This window comes from Panthera leo, chromosome C2 (genome assembly GCF_018350215.1).
Source record: "Panthera leo isolate Ple1 chromosome C2, P.leo_Ple1_pat1.1, whole genome shotgun sequence".
Taxonomy (NCBI): Eukaryota; Metazoa; Chordata; class Mammalia; order Carnivora; family Felidae; genus Panthera; species Panthera leo.
Window position 1 is genome coordinate 145,935,136 of NC_056687.1, and position 8,944 is coordinate 145,944,079.

The window sequence follows — 8,944 nt, forward strand, 5'->3', positions numbered from 1 at the left end:
AGGAAGCAGAACAGGAGTGGGGAGTGAGGACAGACATCCCAAACAATAAGGACACCATCTGAGAGGCTGCACGTGTAGAATAAAGAGTCCAGTATATTGAGTAGTTCTGCCTGGGTTTAAAGCCCAGCTCGGCCCCTGATCGGCTGTGTGACCTCAGTAAGTTCTGAATCTCTCCAGGCTCAACTTCCTCATCTGTCAAATGGGGACACTGAAGGTGTCTATCTCACACGGTGATTCTGCGGAGCAAACAAGTGAAAGCATACATAAGAGCAGCAGGTATGCAGTGTTTCATAAATGTGTATCATGATCATGCTTTGGGGCTTGAAGGATGAAAAAGAGCTCTTTGGGCACATGGGCATCAGGGAATAAGTGGAAGAATATTCCACTCATGGAGGGTCTTCCCCATACACTGGCTGTTTCAAAGCTGTTAGAAGATCCAGTTTCCAACTCTGGTTGCCCCATTTGTAAGAGGTATGTTCTCAAGCAAAATCTTCATCTCTATGCACTTCAGTTTCTTTGTTTATGAAATGGTGATAATACCATCCAAATGGTGATAAGAAAAATAGTGGTGCTTTGCAAACTCAAAAGCCCCCACAAATGTAAGAGGGTGGAGACTGCCCAAAATACAGGAAGCCACTTAGAGGAAACAAGATTAGGAGGGCAGGGACACTGCTTGCTTTTGATCCAAGCAAATTACTTCTCTGAGCCTCTATTTTCTTGTCTGAAAAATTAGATCAATAAGGTTCATTTCGTAAGTATCTTGTGAGGATTCAAAGAAGTTATTTATGCAAAGAGGTGTCCCAGGCCGACCCATAGTAGATGCAGTAAATGCTCATTTCCTTCTTGCTTTTCCTCCCAACTTTGAGACATTAGCTGAAATTTACATTTGGGAAGACCTGGTGCCTGAATGGCATTATGTCCTGTGTTCCCAGGTTGCCAACAGAGGCCACCCTCGCCTGGATCAGATGGGACGGCAGAGGGAGACTTTCCAGGGCACATACACATACTTTGCCCCTGACAACGTCTATTAAAAGTCTACAGGAGACAGCACAATTGTGACCCTGGGTTCCCTCTCAGATGGCTGTCCCACAGAGAAGTGTCATGAACGTTCCCATAACTGGCAGCTACAACTGATTCCAAATAAGTCTGCCTTACCCAAAAGTGCAAACAGCTCACAAGAGAAATAGAAATGAGATCCAACTTCAGTGCACATGGGACAGGAAGCCCAAGCACGTGCTGTGCCCAGACATGTGGGCTCAGAAAACACGCCCTCTCCCCCTGCATGAGTATGCCATGTACTCAGAGGAAGGCAATGCAGACAGTACTCAGGATTGGGGATAGTGATGCCCAGCCTACCTTCTGGCTTGACCTGAGGCTTCTCATTTCTCCAGGGCGCCAGAACAGGGCACGTGGGGCATACTTTTCTGCTGTGAGAAACTAAAAAAAATAAGATCGTAGTGAAAGGAGCCCCAAAAGACCCTGGCATTTGCTTTATGCTCTTGAGTGCCCTGAGACTTGCGCTTTCTCGGCTGTAGAGGAGGTTGTGATGAGATGTTCTGAGGTGCCCTTTAGCCCTCCTTTTCTAGAGGGCTGTGATGTTCTATCTTCTGTCCCTAACACTCATGAGGAATTGGGACAACTCGCACAGGCAATATTCTGACTACTAGTTATTATCAGTAGCATGAATAGCTCATTAACACTTTTGACAAAATCAGATTGCACTTAAATCTACCCCCAGAGGGCAGTGTGTCTAATTTAATCCACGCACTGAGATTTGGAAAGTCTTGGGGTTGTATCTGAGACCTCCATTAAAAACATGGCAAGTGAGAGCCCTGAAAAGACAGGCCTGGGTGGGGACCCCGGCTCTGCTCTTTCCAAGCCATGTGGACTCCAGCAAGTTATGCGACCTCTCTGAATCTGTATTCTTGTCTGTAACGTGGGAATAATGATAATGCATACCTCATAAAACTGAGAGAAGAATCTATAAGGCGTATAACAAATAGTAAGCATTCAGGAACAATTAGTGGTTAATATCATTATCATCATCATTGCTATGACCATCTTATCCACCACCGAGGCAATGCCCCAGTCTTTGAATAGTCTTGGTGTAGATATTTCTTTGGAGGTCTAGTGATCACTCAGGTTTTAGACCTAGGCCCTCTTACCTTCTTGTTCTTACACATTCTCCCTGGATATTCTCACCTAAACCCATGTACCAGCTATGGTCTTTATCCCAGGGACTCCCACATTTAGATGTAAAGCCCGGAATTCTCTCTTAGGCTCTAGAACCATAAATGCAACTGTCCTCTAGGATGTTCTACAGATCCTTCAAAGTCATATTGTTCCAAAACCGGATTCATTTCCTCCACCAATCTTCTCTTATTTGTTGTTTCCTATTCTGATGAATGGCCCTACCATCAAACCCCAAACCACAAAATCAGCTTGATTACTTGCTCTCCCTCGCTTCTTTCCCTCTGCTTCAACACCAAATCATCCAGTCCTGTTTATCTGACCTTCTAAGGAAATTTTATCTCTATACTATCTCTCGTCCAGCTCGGGCCACTACTCTCTCTCTCTCTCTGTGTGTGTCTCTCTCTCTCTTTTTCCCTCCCCCACCCCCTTCTTTCCTAAGCTGTGCTAAGAACCTTCTAACTTATTTTCTTTTTCTACTCTTCATGAAAAAGCCACAGTGATCTCTCTAAAAATAGTATATGCATTCTTCATGTTAAGAATTTATTGATGCCCACCCATTGCTCATATGGTAAAACCCAAGTTCCTTAACTTGGCTTTCAAAATGATCCGTGCACCTGCCAGTGTGACCTCTGCTTCTGTGCTCTAAACATTCTCAACTTCCTCTGGCCTTGTGAAATCCCCAGCTTTCTTTGCTTCCCGATCTTTGCTTAGAGTTCCCTCCTGCTCATGCAAAAATATACCCCCCACCTTTTTTTTTCTTTTCTTTTCTTTTCTTTTCTTTTTTTTTTTTTTTTTGACCAGGCAGCTCCAGCTTGTCCTTAGCTTCAGGGTCAGGTTTCTGGGAAGGTGTCCCCACCTCACCCCCAAATCTGTAAAGCTGCCACTCTTCCAAATTCCCACAGCACACTGGGTCACCGATTACAGCACAGAGCCCTTGGATGGAGCTTCCCTGATTACTTCTTTGTCTCCTGTTCTGGATCATCATCTCCATAGGGACAGAGCTCAACTTACCTTGTCCACCTTTGGGTTCTCAAGGTCTAGAACAATGTCTGATGCTAGGTAAATATTTTGAGGTTGAATAAAGAAATTAAGTGTCTCTGGTTGTCTCTAAAGATTTGGGGATCTATCTCTCTCTTCCAGACCCCGAGGGTCCCCAGTGTTGCATGGCTGCCAGAGTCAAGGGTTCCCCTCCATGCCCAGGTAGAAAAGAAAAGACAATAACTGTGCCAGGGCAGGAGGCCCCTCACACTTGGAACAGCCTAGTCTAACAATGCATCCTCCCCCGCCTCCTCAGAGAATGAAGAATATAACAGGATTCAAGGCCTAGACTTGGGCGTGTGTAACTCTCTCTGGAAATAGTCAAAGAAGGATTATTGATCTCGCAGCGTTGGGGGAGGGAGTAATTCTTCGAGAATTCAGGAATTGTGGAAGAGGTTCTTGGGTCTTCTTCTTCTCCCTCCCTATCGCCCCCTCTCTGCCCTCACCACCCATAGCCACACAGAGCCACGACCATCTTACAAACATACTAGAGAGGGTCTGTCATCTCTCTAGGATGACGTCAAAACAGCACTTGTCCTCCTCCTCTCAGCCTGGTGGCCCCTACTGTATAGTCTTTACATCTTTCCTCTGCCGGTGCTGTCATCTAGCTCCTGACAATTCTTTAGACCCTAGAAAGCAGACCCTGAGATGGGGATTTTTATGCAGGTGACTTATGAAAGAGAGCTTCCAAGAGAAACCTGCCAGAAAGTGAGAACAGGGAGACAGGGGAGGAGAAGAATCTAGGCACAGAAGTGGTTTCAGGTTGTGTCTAGCCTCATTCTGGTCTCACAGGGAACCCCTGAGGGTAAACTATACCATAAAGTCTGTCCTACCTTGAGATGAGAGAGTGAGTCTTTTGAGTCCTGCACTGGCCAGTCATTGGCTCTGGTGTGCCCCGAGTGATGACAGAGGGAGTCAGGGCATAAGTCCCAGGCCCCGCCGGGCTAGGCAGCTCCAACGGCCCAAGGACAATTCTCTGAAGAGGCGTTCAATTGTGAGCTGCTGGCAGCAACACCCATGGGGGCTGGTAAAAGGAAAACAGAGATCAGAGTGATGCTGTAGACCCTTTGTTTCACTGGCAACTGTTCCTGACCTTCAGCTGGAAGTCCTGAGCCACTGTGCTTTCTGGGAGACTTTGGAGAGCTTCCAACACCTCTAGCAGTCTGTTCTTCATACTCCACTTCAGACTCCTGTATCGTCCAACCTCACACATCTGTGTGCAAGTGTTAAAATAGTGATTCACAGCCCAACCACATCCCTGTCAGAGGCAAGATGGAAGAAGCTGAATGCCTGCCACTATCCAGTCCCAGCCGGAGCCACGAAGCAGAGACATTGCCGGATGTTCGTGTTGTACAGAGTCATGTCTTCCACCAGTAAAATAGCCAGTCTTGATGCAAGAGAGAAAAATGGGTCATGCCCTCCATGCTGATCTCTATTATGGGAAGAGCCTGTTGTTCATCTTAAAGAACTGAGAACCACGAGCGCCGGCTTAGACCAAGTGACAAGGTCCTCATGACTCAATAAATAAATGAGATGAACTTGGTGCAAACTTTCCTGTGAAGTATCAAAGTGGCAATATGGAAAGTGGGTGGTGCCGTTACCAGGCAAGCTTGGATTCAAATCCCAGCGTCACAACTCACCAACAGTGAGAGCTTGGGCAAATTCCTCACTTTTTCTGAGACACATCTATACCACAGAGACAGCATGTACCCTGCAAAGTTGTTATGAAAATCAAATAGAACCTGGCACATAATAAGGGCTCAATAAATGAAAGCCATTATTCTGAAGTTATCACCCCTATAGAAAGAAAAACTGGAAAGGAGTGGGAATTGATATTTTTGGAGAAAGAGAAAAGAGAAAATGTGCATGTGTGTGTGTGTGTGTGTGTGCGCACACGTACATGTGAATGCATGCACATGCACTAGGTATTGTTGTTCTGAATGCCTGAATACCTTATTATTTCATGAGAGATAACAATTTTGTGATTGGGATGTTATGGGTATTTCTACTTTACAGAGGAGACTGAGGAACATATCATTTTTTTTCTCTGTTTAGAGATCAGGTTGTGGCTTTTTTTAAGGTTTATTTATTTATTTTTAAGAGACAGAGAGAGAGAGCACAAGTGAGGCAGAGGCAGAGAGAGAGAGAGGGAGAGAGAGAGAATCCCAAGCCAGATCCAAGCTGTCAACACAGACCCCGATGCAGAGCTCAAACTCATGAACCGTAAGATCATGACATGAACCAAAATCAAAAGCCAGACACTTAATTGGCTGAGTCATCCAGGCCTCACTGAGATCGGGTCATGACTTTCAATGAGACACTTCACCCCCCAAGATAAAGAGAAGGCCACTAATGCAAATTCTAGAATGAGGCAGTGTCTGAGGTCCTTGCTGGTCGTCATATTTCCCAACCATCTAGAGCTTTCCAGGAAAGGCAACATCAGCATGGAATATTGGTGGGTAATATCAGCTTCCCATATCAGCCCTGCCTTCTATGGATTCAGGGCTCAGGACCATAAATAACCCCCAGGATGCCTGGATATCCAGTTGTCTGCCTTTTGGTTATGATTCATCATAAAACTGACTGATGTTTAGATCAATAGAGCAATACTGCTCTAGAAATGACCCAGAATCCTCTTCATTTTTCTGGTAGGGAGATCCTATTTAAATAATGACTGTCATTTGGAAACTGACACTTATACCACAAGTCACACCAGAACTCTCTGCTTGTGAGTATTGGGTACATATTTGTCAATGGTCTTGAAAGTCAACTGTAAAGGGACACCTATTCTTAAGTAAAATGGCACCAAAGAAGTCTACTCTCTTGTCACCCCACTTCCTTAAGCTGTTGTGGCTCTGATTCCGTAACTATGAACTCCTCTCTGATTCTGAGGATGTAAGTCAGAATAGGAGACAGCGTTTGTCAATTATATGGTCATCTAAGACAGACTCTGATTTATTTGCTCTTTTCAGAGAGGCTGCCATCATCACCCTAGTTCATAACTAGCTTTAGCAAATAAGAGCTTTTAAAAAAGAAAGTTTGAGTGCTTTCTGTGGTGGAGAACTGTTCTGAACATTTCGCATGAACTTATTTAATATTCACAAAAACCCCATGAAGTAGAAAATTACCATTACGCCCATTGTACCGATGTGAAAGTTGTGGAGTTGTGGCATAGAAAGCTAAAATAACTTACCCACAGTCAATAAAACAAACAGTGGTGCTGATGTTTGATCAAGAGGCTATCCGATTCTGGTACAAATTCTTAAATTCTCAACCTTCTTACCTTTACAGAATGCCCATTATGGATTAATTCTACCAACTTTCTTTCAATGGCAAGTACATTCTCTAGCTTTGTTTGTTTCAGAAATATCCTTTCCAGGAGTTAAATAAATTGAGTTCCAGTCAAGTGTAGACTGGTATGGTATGACTTGGTAGCTGAGCTCAGTAGGGTATGACAAGTCATATTTATTTGAATACCTACTGTATTAGTGTGTTGGGGCCGTCAAACAAAATGACACAGACCTGGTGGCTTGAACAACAACTTATTTTTTCATAGTTCCTGAGGCTGGGACTCCGAGATAAAGGTGTCAGCAGATTTTGCATTCTTCTGAGGTTTCTCTCCTGGGCTTGCAGGTGGCCAGCTTCTCACCGTGTCCTCACCTGGCCCCCCTTGTGTCTGTTTGTGTGTGCTATGTCCTCTTCTTATAAGGACACCAGTCAGATTGGATAGGGCCCACCCAAAAGGCCTCATTTTAACTTAATTACCTCCTGAAAGTCTTCATCTCTAAATACAGTCACACGCTGAGATGCTGGGGGTTAGGGTTTCAACATATGAATAGTAGGGGGATACAAATTCAGCCCATAATACCTGCTAAGTATCTGGCACTGTGATGTCATTTTACAAGATAACTCACAAAGGTGAATAAATCAGGGCTTACTTCCTCTGTGCAATGGACCTCCCAGTTCCTACATGACAAAGTTAGAGAGTATAAGATGAGATATAGTGTGTAAGGAATACAAAGTAAAATGCTAGGGGAATTCAGGAAAATGAGAGGTGATTTTCCATATCTGGGGGAGGTCAAAACATGCTTCATGGTAAATCTAGCATTTGAGAAAGTTTCCACCCAAGATTTGATTTGGGGTTACGAGGTAAAGGTAGATGATTTTTGTCTATGACAGTCTAAACCCAAAGAAACAACAAGATGACACATCATTTACTTGTACTTTTTTATTGTGACCTTCCCCCACCCCCTTTCTGAGTCGAGGACAGAATGATTGGAACTCGGTGTTTTTAAACACTGACATGTAGTAGATGGTCTTACTCAAAACTCTTGTTTTTTTCCTTCTCCAAGCATTTCAAGTTATGTCTCTCGTCAAGTAACTGACAGATGAAAATTAAGTCTGACCTGGAACCAACAAGGAGCTTGCGCCATGAGTGGATCCAACAGGTTAATAAATAGGTCTTTCAGTCATATCACATGTTGTGCTTTTCAAAGTATTTTGCCCATTTTGATCTTCGTGGCAACAATACTGTGAGAGGCATGCTTAATGATAATAATCGCCCTACTAGAGTTATTCCTCAGTCTTCTCTGTCCTGTTCAGTGCCTTCAGGAGGCTGATTCCTAAGAAATTCACCACCCAGACTCCCTTGTATGGGCATCCTGCTGGATTGTATAGCATATATCTTCAAGATCATTCCATTTCGATAGAGATGCTGTATTTTTTAATAGCTTCTTAATTTTGCATTCTTTGTAACTTTTACTAAGGCAAAGGTTCACGACCTTCAAATAGAGAATGGCGTGTTGAAAACACCACACCTTTTTGGGGGCCATTTTAGGAGTGTGGATCTATGTGCTGACTTACCTTTATTCTTTGCATTCCTGATTTGTTAACCAATCTTCTAGATCTCATTAAGTGATACCAATCTTGTGCTCTAACACATAATGGAACAGTGAATAATGCATGTATTGTTGGTTATGGCACCCACATCATTTCTCACATATAGAATCCTACCAGGATTTCTGGAAGCAGAATCCATGGGTTCAAACTGTATACCATTTATAATGCCAAAAAAATTGCTAAATTTTTTCCATTAAGGACGTAACCATTCACACTCATATATTGCAATGCACGAGCATGCCTGATCCCATAGGTGTGTGTAATCAAACCGCATTAGCGAGAAAGATGAAAAATGCCACCTCATAATTTTGTTTCAGACTTCTCTTATTACAAATAAAAATGAGCGTTTTCCCATAATGTGAGTGCCACTTGTGTTCCATTTTTTCTGACTATCGATTTGTTCCTTCTCATTCATTTATTGAAATTTGGTGTTATGAGTGGCAAATACACACACACATAAACATATATATTCGTTTTTCAACTTGTACTTTGACTTCATTATGGTGTTTTTTGACATGTAATTTTTTTACATATAGTTTAAAAGAATTCAGTCTTTATACACATTTATAGGAGGCAGTATATTACTGTGTTAAACATTTCTTTCCTTTCCATTGTCTTTTGTTCTCCTTCTCCTTCACTGCTGCTGCCAGCAGTTACTGAAGAAAAGCTATATGGTGCACTTTCTAACTTCAAGTATAGTCTTTGCTATTCCAGAGCGCAGAATAAATCCTGGTGGAAATTTTGTGGAAATGTGGAATGGAACAGTAGCAAGAAAGATCCAAGCCATAATTTATAAGAGCAGCACCTAAGAGTT

General features: G+C 43.1%; 1 long non-coding RNA gene across 1 annotated transcript; it reads right to left on the reverse strand.

Moving 5' to 3' along the window:
* Positions 1–7,037, reverse strand: LOC122230398. The gene is made up of 4 exons (XR_006207408.1): positions 6,997–7,037; positions 4,065–4,255; positions 1,357–1,437; positions 1–236 (listed from the first exon to the last, which is right to left on the reverse strand). It is a non-coding gene; the product is annotated as an uncharacterized LOC122230398 (long non-coding RNA).
* Between the last annotated feature and the right edge of the window lie 1,907 nt (positions 7,038–8,944).